The 19,294-nt window shown below is 39.9% G+C and overlaps 1 long non-coding RNA gene across 2 annotated transcripts in view; it reads right to left on the bottom strand.

The window, feature by feature from the left end:
• Positions 1-7,379: 7,379 nt before the first annotated feature.
• Positions 7,380-19,294, bottom strand: part of LOC307214345 — a 29,035-nt gene continuing 17,120 nt past the window's right edge. For both annotated transcript variants that reach the window (XR_013837944.1, XR_013837945.1), the window contains 2 exons: positions 9,863-9,964; positions 7,380-8,682 (listed from right to left, as the gene is read on the bottom strand). This is a non-coding gene — a long non-coding RNA (uncharacterized lncRNA). The remainder of the gene's footprint in view (positions 8,683-9,862; positions 9,965-19,294) is intronic.

Raw genomic sequence — 19,294 nt, forward strand, 5'->3', positions numbered from 1 at the left:
GTTTTTTACTCCCCTTCCTGCCCCCCATCCATCCGCCTTATAGATAGTGCATTCTGTAGCCACTGAGCATGCCCAATCTTCATTGGGCTGCTTTAAGTAGAAGATGCTACTCCCTTATTTATGTCCTCTAAATATTTCTTCTTCTTCTGCAAATCTAGGTGTTCCCCCAATCATTCTGAAACTTACCTGTTGGTTCCCAGGGACTCTGTTTTGGAGACATAGCCATCATAACTCAGCATCTGAATTTGCTGTAAATACACAATGCTTATTCTAAATCCTGCGCACACACACACACACACACACACACACACACACGTTTGTTCTGGTGCACCTAGTGCTTTTTTCGGGGGGGGACGCAGGAGTACGCATACCCCTAAACATTTTGTGAATCTTTGTACTTTTGTCCATTTACTGTATTTATTTTTCCTGATTTAAACTATAAAATGGTGGTTTTCTTGAGTCAAAATGACAGTATCCCTAAACATTATTTATTTATTTTTTTGAGGAAGAAAAAAAGCACTGGATGCAACTGTGGTGTTCTCCCCCGTGTGTGTTTCTCCATTCACTTCAGTGAAGCAGTGGACTCCCATCTACTCGTCCCTTTGTGTGGGGCACTCCTCTTGCATTTAATAGAATGAGAAATCTCTTATGGGCAAGGGAGATCCATGTGTATGCATCACAGTCTCCATAACTGATTAATTAGAGGAGACTATTTGGAAACAGCTTTAAGATCAATGCAGCATCTTTCCCAGGCATAGGCAAACTCGGCCCTCCAGATGTTTTGGGACTACAACTCCCATCATCTCTAGCTAATAGGACCAGTGGTCAGGGATGATGGGAGTTGTAGTCCCAAAACATCTGGAGGGCCAGAGTTTGCCGATGCCTAATCTTTCCTATTAAATGTGTCCAATGCCTAAGATTCAGACTCTGAACAGAGCAGTTAAAAGATCCTTGGATAGTCTACATGCCGGGGCCTCTTGTTTCCTAAAAAGAGTGGCATGTGTTGACCTTTAAGCCTGATGGCTCTAGTCAGAGCAACTTTCTGCATGAAATAGCTAAGGAATGCATTTAGTCTGGGCTGTAGTACTGGTTAATAGGGAGCTGTCTTATATTGAATCAGGCCATTGGTCGATATCAGTATTACCTAGACTGATTGGTAACGGGTCTCCAGGTTTTCAAAAACTTCCCCAGTCGTACCTGGAGATGCCAGAGATTGAGCCTGGGATCTTCTGCATTTAGATGAATTTGACATCTGGCTAGGACTCCTCTTTCATACATTTATTGTATTATTATTATTATTATTATTATTATTATTATTATATATAATATATTAATATAATGAATCAATAGCTAATATATACCAGTGAATATTTAGATTTTCTAAGTGGTATAAACAAAAATGTTTATAAGAACAATTATAAGAACAATTATTCCTAGAAGAGAATAAGAACAATTAAAATTCATCATACAAACCTGCTGAAATACCTGCTGAAATAAGAAAGTCTTTGTCAGGCAGCTGAAAATCAGTATTACACTTGTGTCTGCAGCATTATAGCTAAAGAATAAAAACTATTCCCCAGGCTAGCCTTTTTTTAAAAAAAAGCTATGATGCCTACATGGCTAACTGCAATCCTATGCATATTTGCTCAGAAGAAAGCCCCATTGAGCTCAGTGACACTTACTCCCAGGATTTCTGCCTAAAACATGTTAAACAGGTCAGTAAAACCAATATTGTATCTATGGGTTGATACTGTGTTCCTTGTATCGTCAGATTTTCAACTATTTCCTTGTACAACGGAATGCATAGTGGCAACATATATTATCCTTATAAAAGATCGTCCTTTTCATTTGTATACCTAAGCAATTTATTCTTTAACAGCTTTTTTTATTTCAAAGAAATCACTAGCTAATGATATTTCAGAGGTTGTTTTTTTAAAAAAATCCACTTATTCACAAGCCTGTCCCTGAGGGAATTGTAGTGTGTTATCAGAAATTTTTTACCAAAGATCATTAACACATATTACAAACCAATTGAAACTGTGTATTTTCTTTGCAGATTACTTTTAACTTTAGAGCTGTTAAAAAGAGAGACATTGAGTGATTTAATTTACTTAACCTGTCTACAAATTGCTGCGATGAGCAATATTCTGATTGCATTATACCACCAAAAAGCACAGATAACTGTTGCTAATAGAGATGGGGGGGGCGGTTCCCGATCATCCCCGATCATCCCAGAGCAGTGAAGATCTTAGCAGAGATTAATGTTTACCTCATTATTTAGAAAATTGCATTGAAAAAGAAGGAGCCTTTATTTGGTTGCTATATCTTAGAGAGAATAATACCACTTTGTCTTTCTTTTAACGGAGAGTTAAATTCAACAACAGTAATCAGATTAGTATTTCCTTTGAGAATATAGATGTATGTATTTCTTTCCCAACCCCAATATGTTTACTAGCATAAAGAGCTGATACTTGGCATGAGAAACTATTCTTTTTATCTATTAAGTATCCATAGAACGTTCATTGTGATAGATCACACTTTCTGTCTTTGAAGAACCAATTCTACATAGGTTTGTGTGATAAGGAACCACGGTGTGATTCCTTATTCTACATGGCAGAGAATTCTGTGGTGTATTAGAAGGCGTTAGTTTTCAGTCAGTAATGCCCTGGTGGATCAGAAACACCATCACTATGATGTCTGTGTGTCTGTTTAGGATTCCTTTTCTGAGGGGAAAGAGGAGAATGAAACAGTTCAAAGTCTGATTGATAACAACCTACAGCAGTAGGTTGTATCAGTATCAACCAATGGACACAATGTCGGTTTTAGTAATCTAGTCACAATTTTTCAACATCTATCAAGGTTTGTTGTTTTTAATTTGGCAGCAAGCCAACTAGGAAAAGAGGGAGAAAGGCAGCCCAAAATGTGTTAAAATTAAGAGTCTTCTTCTTCTTTGGCGATCCCTCGTAGCCGAGTAAGATTGTCTTCCATAAACACGGTTTTAACAATGAGTCCATAAGTGACTTTGAAGGCCAGTTCTGGATCCACATGTCTTTCCACAGTGGAGACATTGGTTTCCAGGTGGGAATTGATCATGGTGTGGATTTGCCAAGCATGCCTTCCTCTTAGCACATTTCTCCCTTGTGTCCTGAGTCTGAGTGTCTTCAAAGCCCATGACACCTTTAGTAAAAGCTGTTCTCCAAATGGAGCGCTCGCAGGCAAGTGTTTCCCAATTGTTGGTGTTTATACTACATTTTTAAAAATTTGCCTTGAGCCAGTCTTTAAACCTCTTTTGTTGACCACCAGCATTACACTTTCCATTTTTAAGTTCAGAATAGAGTAGTTGCTTTGGAAGACAATAATCAGGCATCCGCACAACATGACCAGTCCAATGAAGCTGATGTTGAAGATCATTGCTTCAATACTGGTGATCTTTGCTTCTTCCAGTACACTAGTATTAGTTAGCTTGTCTTCCTAAGTGATGTGTAAATTTTTTCGGAGACACCATTGATGGACTCTTTTGAGGAGTTGGAGATGGGGTTTATAAGTGGTCCATGTTTCACAAGCATACAGTAAGGTTGGTAGTACATTAACTTTGTAAACAAGCATTTTGGTTTCCCTGCGAATGTTCCGGTTCTCAAACACTCTGCACTTCAATCAGGAGAAAGCCGCACCCTATGTTATACCCAGTCAGATTATTTGCCCATCTGACTGGCAGCAGCCTTCCAGAGCCTCAGACACATCATCTACCACTTCATCCATCTAATTAAAGATGTCTCGGCAAATGAAGGGTGACAACTGGCCACTAAATAAGAAATGATGCAGCTGCAGGAGGAAATGATCGACATACGTTTGCAAAAGGAGCGGGAAACCTGATTTTAAGAAATTGTATCAAATTAAAGTAATTCGGTTTGATTTGTAATAATTTGGAAAAATCATAAAAATAAATATAAAAAATATGTCTGGAATTGACCATGAGACCTTCTGCAAATCAACTCAGTGTTAAAAGGCTGAAGACTAGGCTGAAGACGGACATTTATGGGAAACTTCCCCCACCCCCATTTCTAGTCTTATTAAGGAAATCCAGAACAGCCCCTGAAGACCCACAAGGTTCCTAGAATATGCAGACACCTATTTTGGTCAATAAACCCTGCCATTTTAAAATTCTGCCAAGGAATTCATGGGATGCTCATCCAATGTGCAGAAGACGCCAAACTGGGAGGGGTAGCTAATGCTGCAGAAGACAGAATCGGGATTCAAAATGACCTTAGCAGAGTGGAGAACTGGGGAAACTAACAAAATGAATTTCAGCAGGGACATATCTAAGGACCTGCACTTAGGCAGGATGGCTGCACCAATATAAGATGAGAACACTGGCCTTGCCACTGGGACATGCGAAAAGGATCTAGGGGTCTTAGTGGACCACAAGCTTAACAGGAGTCAAAGTTATTCTAGGCTGCATCAACAGAAGTATAATGCCCTGATCAAGGGAAGTAAGAGTCCTGTTGTATTCTGTCTTGGTCAGATCATACCTGGAGAACCACGTCCAGTTCCAGGTGCCACAATTTTTTTAAAAATATGAATAAGCAGAAACATATGCGGAGGAGGGTAACCAAGATGATTAAGGGTCTGGAAACAAAGCTGTCAGGGGCTCAGGAGCAGAAGCACAGGGAAGAGGGGAGATGGAGAGCGAAGGGGAAGAATCTGAGGGCAGCGTAGGAGAAGATGACAGTGGCCCGAGAGATTCCATGAGCCTCTCCAGCGAATCGGAAGATTCACAGAAGGGGCGCCGGTGGCCAGGGCAAGGGGGGTCCCAAGGGGGACACTCCAGAAGCAAGGGACCAGCGGGGACTCCCAGAGCAGCAGTTGGAGATCAGGACCAGCTTCCCCACCTGAGCATAGTGGGGGGGAAAGAGTCCCAGGTATCGAGGGTAGCGTCTCCCCCAGCAGGGAGAGAAGAGGAGTCAGGGCTGACCACGCCTCCATCGGAGAGTCAGGCAACGGAGGGGAGGTCAGGTCCGGCTAGCATCCCGGAAGAGGGAAGCAGTGACAGAAGCAGTGCAACGGTCAGGAGGAAGGTCACTGGGTTGGCGCGAGAGCCAAGTTCAAAAGTACAGGTGCGCGGGGCAGCAGAGAACGAGGATTGGGAGCCGGGTCCTAAAGCCCGCCGGAGACAGGGGGAGGAGTCAGGGGACTCAGCATCAGAAGAGTCCAGAAAGGGGAATGCCCCAGCGGACAGGAGGACCCAGAGGAGAAGAGAGCAGAGGAAGAGGTGGAGCAGGGTGAGAATCTTAAACTGGTGTCAGGGGGGAGGAGATTCAGACGGAACTTCGGCGGTCTAAGGTTTAAGACGTAGAGCTGCGCGCTACGGCTTTGGAATGGAAACTGAACTTCAATAAAGACTTTTGTATATAACGACGACCTGGCGTTGGTCCTTTGTGAGCTGGGACCTTGGGCAGCTCTGACAAAAGCCTTGTGGGCAACGTTTGAGGGAGTTGGGTATGTTTAGCCTAGAGAAAAGGAGACTGAGAAGATATATGATAGCCATCTTCAAATATCTAAAGGGTTGTCACATGGAAGGTAGAGCAAGTTTGTTTTATCCTGCTTCGGAAGGTAGGGCCTGAACCAATGGCTTCAAATTACAAATTACTGTTCGGCAGTGGAATGGACTCCCTTGGAAGATGGTTTTTAAGCAGAGGTTAGATGGTCATCTGTCATGGATGCTTTAGTTGAGATTCCTGAATTGCAGGGCGTTGAATTAGATGACCCTCACGTTGGCTTCCAATGTTACAGTTCTATGATTCTATAGTCACTCTCAAGACAGTTATATAAAATAATGATCTGCAATGGAGCTACAACAACATACAACCAACTGAAGTTCTGACTCCATGTTTTATTTTCACATTTAAAAAAATCACTGCCCAAATCAAGTGCTCATGTCATCACAATCCCATTTTCCACTGTGTGTTGAGATATGATTAATACTCTTTCATAAATCAAGCATAAGTAAGGGGAACAGTAGCAGAAATAATCCTGAAATATAATATGGCTACACAGTTAGTGTGATGCAATTTAGGATGATAATTTATTATTTTGGTAAGCAGCAACATTGCACATGGGCCTTCTGATTCAGTTCCACTGAGCCAAGTTCAACTAATTAGATTCCATGAACAGCGTAGTGTATTACAAAGCCAATAACTGACAGCTGTCAAGGTTCTCACTTTCAAGGTTTATTTTGCAACCTTATTATGCACCACTTGCGCCCATCTTAATTAAGAATGGGGAAAATGCATATATTGATGCATATATCTTGTTGCTGGGATTGCTTGTATTCTGCACTCTTAATACATTAAGCATCCATGGTCTCTTAAGTCTACCTGTGCAGAGGAATGGCTGTACTGCACTCTTTTCTTGAATGACAGAACATTTACACATGATTTTTGTTGGGATTTAAATGATTTGATTCAGGGCATCTGAATCATGACATGGCAACTGTACTCACTAGATCACAAGTTAGAGGATCGTGGGTGAGATGCTCCCAGAAATCTTTGCTGTGTAAAATCATTGTACTTTTTAAAAACAAAAAGACTAAACTCTGCAACAACACTAATCCAGCAATGATGTTTCCATCAGATAGGCTATCAATGTTAATTTAATGAGTATCTAATCTGCATTATTCACAGCTGGGAATTAGTATAGCTTTGGCTTTCATGCTTAAAAGCCATAAGTGAATCATAGCAACGTAGGAACTTACCTTCTACTGAATCAGGCCATTGTTCCACCTAGTTCAGTAGCTCTCTGGGACAAGGGCTGGAGATGACAGGGGTTGAATCTGAGACTTCTGCATTCCAAGAAGATTCTCTGCCACTGAGCTACGATGCATTGTTTCAAAGTACAACCAACTAAATGTGCATGCGCACAATCTTATATTCAGCTTGGAATTTCTCTGTTGTAATCATTGTGAGTAGGCAGAAGCAAATCTGTGGCATCTCCTCCTTCGCTCATCATTCTTGCTAAGTTTGTCCACCCCTGTGGATTTGAAATATTGTTTCTTACCTGGTCCACAGTTTCTTTTCTATTGATTCTACTTAATTTTAATTTGATTTATCAGACTTTATATCACTTTATACATTCAAAAGTCTCAGAAAGCCTTACCACCCTGAGACCCCCAGGTATAGGGTGGTATATAAATTAAATAAATAATAATAACACAATATTCAGCTTTTCAGCTGGGGAGTTGTTCTGTTCCAGTTTCACAAGTGTACACAATAGTGTCACACTTTTGTGACAGTCTAAAAATAAGAGACTTACTTGGTCTCTAGCACACTAAGGCTGCACTTAACCATGCACACATTTGATTTTGGGGTTTTTTTCAAAAAAAATTATTGATTTTCACAAAATTATAAACACACAAACAGACAAACAGACAAACATAAATCATAACCTTATTAAAACTAATCTTATTAACATTGTTAAGTGACTTCCTCGTATCCCCCTAATTGGATTTCAGTGCGAATCATTTTAACGGTTTTCAAATCAAAATTCTTATAAACTTAACATTCGATTTTGTTGATATTTATGGGGTGCGTGTTTTTAGTATTATATGGATTTGTTGTTGTTTATTTACTGGTTTTAAACTTACAAAATGTAGAAGTTTATAATTTTTATTTTAATATTTCTTTTATACATTTTATATTTCTGCAAGTTGCCTTGGGGCTTTTTGAAAAAGGTGACCAAAAATTTTAAATAACAATAATGTAATCCCCATTGAACACAAGAGGACCTGCACATAGGAATACACTGTAGAAACATGAATTAAGCTTATCCCTGTGTTATGTAATGGAGCTGTTCCAGGTGATTAATGGGTTCTTGCCCTGAAGATTAAAGCATCTTCATACACACAATGAGTGGTATTTAAATACACTTTACTCAGAATGGACCCATTGTAACTAATGAGCCTAACTTAGTCATGTTCAATGAGTCTACTCTGAGTAAAACTTAATTGATTATTCCCCAGTATGTTTGACAGACATGTTGTGAGCACAATTACTCATACGCCTTCTAAAAAACTTTCCATACAATTTTCCAAAACACATTTGGGATATTACTACCCAAAAAAAAAGTACTTTATTAAATTGCATAGAAAGAATTCGGGCTGGAAGACTGAAACGCTGGCAGATTGAAATGACAAATATGAAGAAGAAAGACAAGAGTTAGGTAGGAGTTCAGAACTCTTGGCTAAAATTCAGGATTGGCCAATTATTTCCTCTTAATGCTGCATTCCAAAAATACTCAGGCCATAGCCAAAAATGATGCAACTTTGTGACAAGGAGGAGACGACTCATCACACAAGTGTGCCTATGAAAGGCCTTCTGGCTTCCGGCATCTAGTTTCATGCAAACATTTCTTGGATCTACTTAAGACAGATAGTTGGAATCAGTTCTAGGTTTCCCAGAAGGCACAGCTCTTTTGAAAAACGAAGCATACATATTATTGTGAAATTTAAGAATAAATTGCCCAGTTCCAGTTAGACTGAAAGTATATTCTCGATTAAGATTTTAAGAATGCTTAAATAGAAATCATTGTCAATGGGACAGATCATCATTCTAATTACACCACAGGTAGCCTTACTTTTCCCCGTTCTTCTATTTCTGCAAGTCCGTGAAGCTCATTGACACCAGGAACCTAAACATGTAACAACGAAGTAAGTTTTTATTACCTTGGACCACAAGTGTTTCGTTATATTCCTGTACTAGACTGGGCACACACAGACATTTATTTTCAGGTACATGGGTTTACAATTGCAGTCAAAGTCTAGGTATTACTTCTAGGTATGTCATTACGTGTTATTTGCAACATTGCTGAACGCAATGGCCAAGCTAGACATAACACCAAGAAATTATTCCCCTTCTTTGCTTATTTGTTTTCCTGAAAAGGAGTCTTGGGGTGGCTACAGACTAGAATGGAAGAGTTACCAGAGAATAGAAGATGACTGTTTGACTTCCTTCCATCCTGCCATTTTTACCCTCAAAATTGCACACATACAGTTATTTTTCCACATGTGGGGGAAATGACATATTCAAAGCCACAAGAGAATACATAACCTATTTTCACATGCATCCATAGGAACAATAATAACTGCTCTCTCTCCCACTGAAGCAAAATGTATCTTTAACAGTGACTCACAAATACATTTTGTAAGCTATTAGAAATTTTAGTATTTATGTCCTGTATTTTGTTTTGCCACTAGTTTCTAATGTTATTGATGTAACCCATCCTTTACCCTTTGGGGACAAGATGGGATATAAATCCAGAAAATTAATTGGTTAGTTAGTTAAGATGTGTATCAAGTTTAGCCACACAATGGCAACTATAAAGTCTGCTTTTTGTTGCCACTTTCATACAAAAGGTTTCATTTGAACTTTCTGGCTTTTGACTCAGCATAAAATCTTTGGCCCTGTGCAATAAATCATATACTGTACTACTACTTTCTGGACCTCAGTTACTCTGTACAATGTAAACACCAGTATTCTCCCAGACAATGTTAGACTTAAAAACCTTCATCAACTGCACAGAAGCTTATCTGAACTTCAAGGACACCGGTGATGATCTGGTTATCTGTGTCAGTTTCTTATCAAAGGACCAGTACTTTGGTTTAGCTTTGATGAGTAGAAGTGAATTTCCTTCTAATTTCTTAGTTATGTAACATATTCTGCTCTATAAAGAAAGCTCCCTTAATACATTTAACAGGGTCTTCTACACTTTGCCAAATATTCATATCCCCACATGTTTAGGCAAATTCATCTTTCAAAAACAGAACAGCTTAAAAAGAAAACATGTCTTAGAGAATGATCAAGATGCTCACACATAATGGATCCACCAACGAGGTTGTGAATGTTGAATAACTTTGGAACACACAGGACTTCTGAAACTTCAAAGACCCCATGATCAGAAACCTGGAATGAGTCTACAAGGAAACCATAGATCATTAACAGCTTTGATTGGAAGATTTGGGTATTATAGGCAGAACTTATGAATTTTGTAGGTCAAATATCAAACTAAAATGGCCTTGATTTCAGAATTGCCATTCCTCTCCGTCGTGTCTTGTTTTAACCATTTACAAGTGAGAACATTAATATCTGAGAAGCGAAATCACCATTCAATAAACATCCCGAAGTGTTGTGTGCCATATTTCTATTTGGGAGGCAGTAGTTATCTGAGAGCGGCGCTCAGATGCAATCAAGGGGGATCTCAGCTTCACTGAGCTCTCACATGACAGCTTGGATCATTTCGGATCCCTTCCAGCAGAGACAAAACAGCATCAAAAGCAGGAAGGCTTTTTCCCACCCTCTTATTTCCAGGGATGAAAACACAACATCATTAGTCAAATTTACTCTGAACTTCTGCCTCCTCATGTTGATTTGTACTCAGGTTGAGTAAACATATATTTTCATCATGGTAAATAATGTAAAAAGCCTGTCAGTAACTTAATTGCTTAACGAATACTGCATTGTAGGGTGTAACCACTTTTTTTTAACTATCGTGCCGAAGTGAAGAATCTCTCTCTCTCTCTCTCTCTCTATATATATATATATATATATATGAAAGAAAAGAAAAACACCCATTATATCTTGGCAATAAAGAAATCTGTTCCTTGTGGAAACTTTCGTTATTAGAAAATGTCAATCGAGTCTTCCCTCCCAGTTTTTGAAAAGCAAAAAAGAAAAGCCATCAAACAATTCCAAAGACAGACAAACATGAATTCTTTTTGTTGGTTGAAGATACTTTCACTCATACTTATGCATTTTTGGAAAATTCAGTCTATGACAAGTGATGACTCCATAATAGGAACGAAGGGCATATGATAGGCTTGGAAGCCCTGACAGTAAAAACAGCAGGTGGCCTCAAAAAGTAAGAAACAAATTTTCATCTGCAGGAGGAAGTATTTTGCATTGCATGTACAAAAAATCTCCAGATATACCTGTAAAGATGACTTTTTTTGGCGGTGGGGGTAGTCCTTGCACATGTAAGGACTTGACTTGGGAAAGCCTTGAGGGGAAAGTTTTCTTCTTCAACATATATTCTTGTTACTGGTGAAAAGACTGTGAGAGGCAGGGCTGCATGCAATTCAAGTTGTTTCTGTTCTGAGGCAAAAAAACCCCCGTCTACAGTGGTACCTCGGGTTAAATACTTAATTCGTTCTGGAGGTCCGTACTTAACCTGAAACTGTTCTTAACCTGAAGCACCACTTTAGCTAATGGGGCCTCCTGCTGCCGCCGCGCTGCCGGAGCACGATTTCTGTTCTCATCCTGAAGCAAAGTTCTTAACCTGAAGCACTATTTCTGGGTTACCAGCGTCTGTAACCTGAAGCATATGTAACCTGAAGCGTATGTAACCCGAGGTACCACTGTAATCGGATAAGAACCTAAACTACTGAGACAAAAAAAAGTGGAAGAGAGATTGTGGCCCAGCGGCAGACAACGTATGGCACATACAGAACATATCAGATTCATTCCCTGGCTTCCTTTGATTTAAAAGGTATCTCAGGTAAGAGGGCAGGGGGTGTGAGTAGCTGGAAAGCTAAATTGTGACATGATTTGTGTCTCCAATCGCCCTGGGACAAAATCTAAGAAGAGTGGATCCTTCGGGCATCTAAGCAAAAAGTTTCATGCAACCTCCGCAAGGTGATGATCCAAAGAATATGGGGACAAAAAGCAAATCTGCAGGGATCTTCAGGGAGAAAAATAGGCAAGAGGACAGGAGAAAACATCTGCCCGGAGCCTTGAGAAGTTACTGCTAGCCAAATTCAACATGCCTGGGCTACATGGAATAGTGACCAGACTTATACTAAGGACAGAATTTCATGTGGTACAACAGGTCAGCTACCTTTAAAATCTGTAGGTACTGATATTAGTTCTCGCAACTACAAATATCAGGATATGTATTATTGGCTCAATAAACCCTTGTAAGATAGGCATGTAGAGATTAAACTACCAATCATTATTCCTGTTTATCACAGCATTCATTCACTATGATTGCCCAACATCATTTCCAATTCAAAGGGCATTTATTACCTACCCACCAGAGCCAGAGCAATGCTTTACAACAGTGTGAAATTCAGCAAAAAAATAATAATCCATATATCAAATTTTAATTTTAATTTGTTTTAATTTCACTTGGCATATGAGGTGGCACCACTTTAAGCCATAGTTCCCTAATAAATAAACCTAAATGAAATAAGTGTATCCTCACACACAGAAGGAAATGGACCCATCCTAATTTTCTCCCTCACATGTTAGTTATCTATTTGCATTGACTGCTTCTCTTAATGCAAGTTCCCTCCAGCATTTTGAGGAGGTACAGTCAATGCAGATTTAATCTCTCGGGTGAAAGTAAATGTTAAGCGGGAGAGATCCCTGACTGGAGACCTTGCTTTCCTTAAATGAAATGCAGTCACAGTGGACGGCCAATTTGATCAAAACAGCAGCAGGCTAAGGGGATGTCTAACCTTTTCCCCTGCATTGTTTTCCCCATCAAAATCTCTGTCTCTTTTATACACATAGCTGCTACCTCCCCAAGTTCTTTCCTTACAACAGAGAGAGGCATTTTGATCAGGAAAATTGTACATGAAAAGGGGTTAAACTCCCTCTCTCTCTCAAACTATATGAAAATAATGTATAGATGGTATGTTACACCAGTAAGGATGGCAAAAATGTATAAAACTGGGTCAAATACATGTTGGAAATGTAAAGAAAAAGAAGGTACTTTGTATCATATGTGGTGGGAATGTAGAGAAGTTTAAGAATTTTGGGAGATGATATATAATGAGTTGAAAAAGATGTTTAAAATGACATTGGGGGGGGGGGACCAGAAGCATTTTTGTTAGGGATTTTAGGACAAGATCTACCAAGAAAAACAAAGAACTTATTTATGTATGCTACAACACCGGCAATAGTCTTGTTAGCATGAAGATGGAAGAATGAGGAAATCCCAACAAAAGAACAATGGCAAGAAAAACTGATGAGCTATGCGGAATTGGCAAAGCTGACATGCAAACTATGTGAGAAGGACAACAGTGACTTCAAGGAAGAATGGGAACTTCTTACAAATTATTTTAAAAGACAACAAAATTATTTGGATTCCTTGGCAGGTTTTGAATAAACATCCACAAATTTATTAGTAGAACATACGGTGGATAAGGCAACGATATGTACAATTCTATAATATGCAGAGAAAATTATGTATAAACAAATCAGAGGAGTTGAGGGAAGTCTCTGGGGGGTGGGAGAGGGAGGGAGGGGAGGGAGGGAATAAAAAGAGGGGGGAATGTAATTGGTGATGTTGATTGATAATTTGTGTTGTTAAAAGTTTTCAATAAAAATATTTTTTTTTAAAAAAACCTCTCTCTCTCTCTCTCTCTCTCTCACACACACACACACACACACCTATCAAGCTGCAACCATAAGAAGCTGCATAGTTTTTTAAGGAAGGAAGGGCAGGCAAGTGTGGGTGCAATAGGTAGTTTCACCATCTGTAAGGACTAGGCCATAGCATCCCTCTCTTAAAGCAATAGCATTACTTCCCAGCAGTCTTCAAATATAGATGTTCTTGCCTCACTTCACAGCATTTCTACCAAAATTCTGCATCCAAAATAAAATATAAAACCCAATGAATCCTACAAAGAGAAACTACAATTTTTCAAACTGGAACAGACTGGGCAAATGCTAGACCCTTCACTCTACTTTTCAGAATTTGGAATTTGGTGTTCTCACCTACTAGAATGAGTTGGAATTTAAGGGAAGGAATCTGAGTGGAAAAGGTCTATAAACACAGGGATCCCTGAACTGATGGCTTTGGTTAAGAGCCCTGCTGGGTTACAAAGCTGCACCCACAACTTATGGAAGATCTTTCACAGTAGTATGGCAGTGGTACTGCTAGCTATGTATGTCTTCTATCCAATGTAAATTAAAAATAAAAATTGTGGTCTCTTCCAATAATTGTCGCCCTGGATTTATTTGTGCACTGTCAACATTGGTATGTATAAATTAAAGGTTCAAGAATCAGGCTAATGGCTAAAGGTTCTGGATAAGATATCTGACTTGGACTAATGGAAGTTGCAGTCCAAAGCATACTGAGGGCACCAAATTGGGAAAGGCTGTTCTTGCCACTGGGCTTTGCTTCAGATCTATGAAAGCCTGTCAGTGGAATGAACAGGTTTAACTTGAAATCCACAGAGTAACATCCAGACCTACACCTGTACATTGCGTGCTCTCCATCCACACACTATACAAATTAGCTTGTTATTACATGGAAGCAAGCCCTATTTACCTCCACGGAACATTCATCTGAGCAAAGTGTTTACAGCGCCAGCTTTCTTTCTCCCTTGCCCACTCTAAACCCAGATTTATGTTTGCATATTTCACACACACACAAAGATGCTCTTTGTGTGCCATTCTGCACGTGCGTAAATTGGGTGTGCATCTTTTGTAAGCTTCTAATGCAAGCATCGAACACAAAATGAAAAGCCTTTGGCAACTATTCCCTGGAGAGGAACCACAGAAATAAATTATTAAAAATCCATCCATGTTTAAGCAGCACAGGGAAGTGAGGAAACACACAATGCTTTAGGCTGATTTTTGCTTTCATTATTTTAGCGCCCAGATGATGGGTTTTAAAAAGTATACTAGATCTCATTAGCTATTAAGTCAGATTCATTTGGGTGCCCACAAATCCAAATAAGCTATGATGCAATAGGCTTAACAGAGGCATATATGGACAGGAAAAAATATGTGTTAAACTACAAATTTCCTGTCTCAATCTGCTGTTACTAATTAAAATATGATTTCCCATTTATTTATTTCAAGTACTACATGACTTTAGGGAAATGTGATGAGGTAAGGACCTTTTTTAAAAATAAAAAAGGGAAGAAAAAGGAGTCATATATATCAGCTGGCTACATTTATATCCCACCTTTCCATCCAAAATGCAGCTAACAACAATAAAATCTACAATTAAATACATTAAAAAACAGATTGCATTGTCATCATGCTCTGCTGCTAAATTTAACTGATCATCTGTATCACAATTCCTGCCCTCTCTTCCTTCCTTTGGGGTATTGGTAGTGCTTCAATCTGAGGACGTGAAAGTGAGCACAACGTAACCTTCCTTGCAAACAACAGCAATCTCTACCTACTGGCATTGCAAGAGCGAAGTTTAGCCCTCCCAGACAACTTCTTTCCATACAAGCGAACAGAGTGTTGAACTGTAAGATAATACAGCAACAGCAACTACGGTACTCTCCTGAAAGGATGCTCCATCCTCCACTCACAGGCAGTGGCATAGCACTGGTTGTCAGCACCCGGGGCTGCATGGAGGGGTGGAAGTGAGGGAGGGACGTCATTCCATGGAGGGCGAGGTCACATCCTGGTTTGCATGGGGATGCTGTTTTCAACAGAGCCCAGCAACAGAGCCCAGGAACAGCATCGTGCAGCTGTACTGAGACAGCACTGGGAGTTGAAATTTTGTGCCCCAACAATTTTGCACCCAGGGCAACCATCTGTGTGGGCCCCATACACACTACACCACTACTCACAGGGAGCCTATGGAGTTGCTATGTGTCCCACAGCAGAGATCACTATAATATACAGGTCTTCTTTCAACACATGACTGCTGAACATAGCAAAATGTGACACACACTTAGACACGCCGTCTGTTATTTACTAATGATAAAGCAACCCTGACTGGATGGGGGCTTGGGGGACTTAACAGTGCTGTTTCATGACCCATCGCCATAGGTTTAAAACTTACGGCGAATGTTCCACCCTACCTATGTGCATGCAACATTTCTTGAGCAAGTGACTTCATAGTTGGAAGTTACAGTAAAGGCCATTGCACACAGCCCATCTGCTCTGTGTGTGTGCCTGTGTGCGCACACACATGTGCATGTGCACATGTTTTTTAAATGAGTAGAGTGATTCCAGCTCATCCTACCCAGCTGGCGCATGTGGAACTTGGAATTCTGCGTGCCACCCTTAGTGTGCTTTGGGTGTGATGATCAGTAGTCCTCCAATTTCTGCTTGTACAGAGTGGGTTGGAAAGCATTCACACATGAGGAAGAGGAGCTAAGGAAAACTGCCACAGAGCAAAATGTCTTGTATCTAATATCACTTTCCTATGAACCGCCATCACCACCAAGGGAGATTCTGCTGGACGGGAGATTCATTGCACCAGTGACCACTCGCAGATGCCACACACCAAAAGCAGGAGCGATGGCCCAGGAAGTACACAATATCCCCCCCCCCCAAGCAGAGATATTTTCCCCCACATGAATTCGGAGCCACAGTATCTGTTTCCTTTGTTATTCCTGCTAAGCCACCTGAGCCAGCAGCATTAACATCCAGAACCTGTGAGTTACAGATCTCCAAATGTCATGATTCAGAGCGCTTAACAGCCACATCTAGAAGTGTCCACAATGTTTCTGTAATATTTCATCTAAATCTGCCATTTAAATCCACTGCTTTTTCGCCCTATCGTCAATGGAGATGGGGAACGTTTTTCTGTCTCCCCTTTGTGACACCTTTTTAAGTATTTCAAAAGATGTCAACATAAACTCCTTTAATCATCATCCTTTCGTTCTTTCCCCCATGCTAAACTTACCTAATTCCTTCAACTTTCTTTTCTATTTCACTACCCTCACAGACCTTTTATCATGTTTGTGATCCTTCTCTGAATATTATTCCATTTTTCATCATTGTTTTTGGACTGTTGTGCAGAGAGATGAATATATTACACGATGCCAGGGACTACCAGCCGTGCTTGCATCTTAAGAACTCTTCCGGAGCCCTGGACTTACACTTTCCAGAACTAAAATTGACCTTTAATACAAACCTCCCCATAACCTGTTTGGGATGCTGGAAACATTTGAAGCAATAAGTAGAGGGTTCCTCTGAGCCTCTGCAGACTTCACTTTCCTCACCACTCAGTTAAATGCAGCCACAATGATTTTATAAACAGTGCTATATTTTTAACATATGCACTGTAGCTGCTATCATATAACTATAATACACCCTATTTGCCAAAGAATTGATGCTTTTGAATTATGGGCTGGAGGAGACTCTTGAGAGTCCCATCGACTGCATGAAGATCAAACCTCTCCATTCTGAAGGAAATCAGCCCTGAGTGCTCACTGGAAGAACAGATCCTGAAGCTGAGACTCCAATACTTTGGCCACCTCATGAGAAGAGAAGACTCCCTGGAAAAGACCCTGATGTTGGGAAAGATGGAGGGCACAAGGAGAAGGGGACAACAGAGGACGAGATGGTTGGACAGTGTTCTCGAAGCTATCAGCATGAGTTTGACCAAACCGCGGGAGGCAGTGGAAGACAGGAGTGCCTGGCGTGCTCTGGTCCATGGGGTTACGAAGAGTCAGACACCACTAAATGACTAAAAAACAACAACAATACACCCTAAGCATCAAAAGCAGTATTTTGAACTGTGCTCAGAATAAACAGCCAGTTTATAATCTTGGCAAGGTATGTTTCAGTCTGCCTGCTCCAAGGGTGGGCTGATGTGCATAGCTAGATGCTTATGTAGATAGAAATATGATTTTAAAAGTCCGATAGATTAAGAAATTGGCACCATACTTACACAAGCAGCTCCCCCAAATATTTTTCTGACAGAGTTTATTCACTCTTGTTTTCATTGTAGTTTTATGTTTGGCTTGCAAACTGGAAAAGTGTATCTTATTAAACACAAGACATGGTTCCGCCTATGTTAATAAATAAATAAAAAGTTGTTGAAAACCAAATGAAAAATCCTGATTTCCCCTGTTTATGATGATCAAATGAGTCTTTCATATTGCATCTTATACTTCACCATTTTTCGCATTGTGAAAGCAAGTTACAGATACCACAACTTAGTAAGTAATCAAAGACTTACTTCATATTTATTTTACCAAAAAAAAAAAGTCATGCCACTTATCTTGTATTAACGGTTCTCTTAGGTAGCGTAAGCTTACTTAATTACTACTGAAGAAGATTATGGATGAAATAAAGAAAAGATTTTCTCTTTTACTCCTCCCCCTAAAAAACAAAACAAAGGACAAACCTGCACACTCTTTCAACAGAAAACAGGACGTTCTGATCCCTTTTGCACATGCAAAAATGGAATAGTTAATTTTGCAAATTTGATAGGAACTGATTACCTGGAATTACTCTAAGTATCCATTTCAGGCCCTAAAAAGGGAATTCTTTGGGGTGGGGAGCTTAGGACTGAAAAGAAATGCTGGAGTCTTATCATTCCTTAAAATCAGCTATGCACGCACAACATCATTAACAAGTGTACAAAGTATGCATGCATGTATTTCGACTGATGTGATAGACAATAGTAGTTGTGGCCTGTCATACCATCCGTCTGCATATTAAACAGTCCCCAAGTACACATTGACACAGCAGACCTTAATAGCTTGGAAGCCGTAACAATCTATTGAGTCAATAATTGGCATGTTAAAGAGCATCTTGTACTCCATCAGTGTTTTAGCTAATTTGCTTATCTATCTATCTCCTCACCTACCTAAATACATCGTATAGCTAATTTAGAGCTTATACTTCAGCTTTATCCTTTTACACGTTGCACTTTTTGCCTTCGTGGAATATTTCTGAATAACAGGAGTACGCTGCATGAGGATTTATATATAAAAGGGGGGCTGTTCTAACAACTTATATCACACCTACCTTGCTAGTAGTCACATTTGAGCTTTGTCTAGGCATGCATCCAGGCCATTTCTATTTTGTGGGTGGGATTCAGTTGCATACAAGAAAATTCAGGTTGCGCCGTTAAAATGGATTTGGTGTTCTTGCACAACATAGCTGCTTGCACACAAAAAAAACAACACAACCTGATGTTTTACAGAAATTAAAATAATGGGGAAATGCACTGGAAAGTGTGAGGAAATAGTTGCATGGTGTGACATGGTATAATCTCTGTGCAAGCAAATCAGAGTTGATGCTTAATAAACAGCCAACATCATACAGCCTTTCTGCAAACTTTGTGCAAAGAAAAACCAAGATGAATTCTCAATAAACAGGTTGTATGGAAACGGGCAAGGAAAAGGTTTCCTTTTATCATTTTCCTCACAGCTGGGCACTTGGCCTGATCTAAATCTCTGGAAATCAATAAGACATATCCTGTTCACATACATAGAAAGCAAACGTGCTGCAGTGGCTACATGTATTGATTTAGCAGGTGGCAACCTCATTCAGACCCCAGAACAACCATGAAACTTGATCTGTAGCCTTTT

The sequence above is a fragment of the Podarcis cretensis genome (assembly GCF_951804945.1).
Source record: "Podarcis cretensis genome assembly, chromosome: 4".
In the NCBI taxonomy this organism is placed as follows: domain Eukaryota; kingdom Metazoa; phylum Chordata; class Lepidosauria; order Squamata; family Lacertidae; genus Podarcis; species Podarcis cretensis.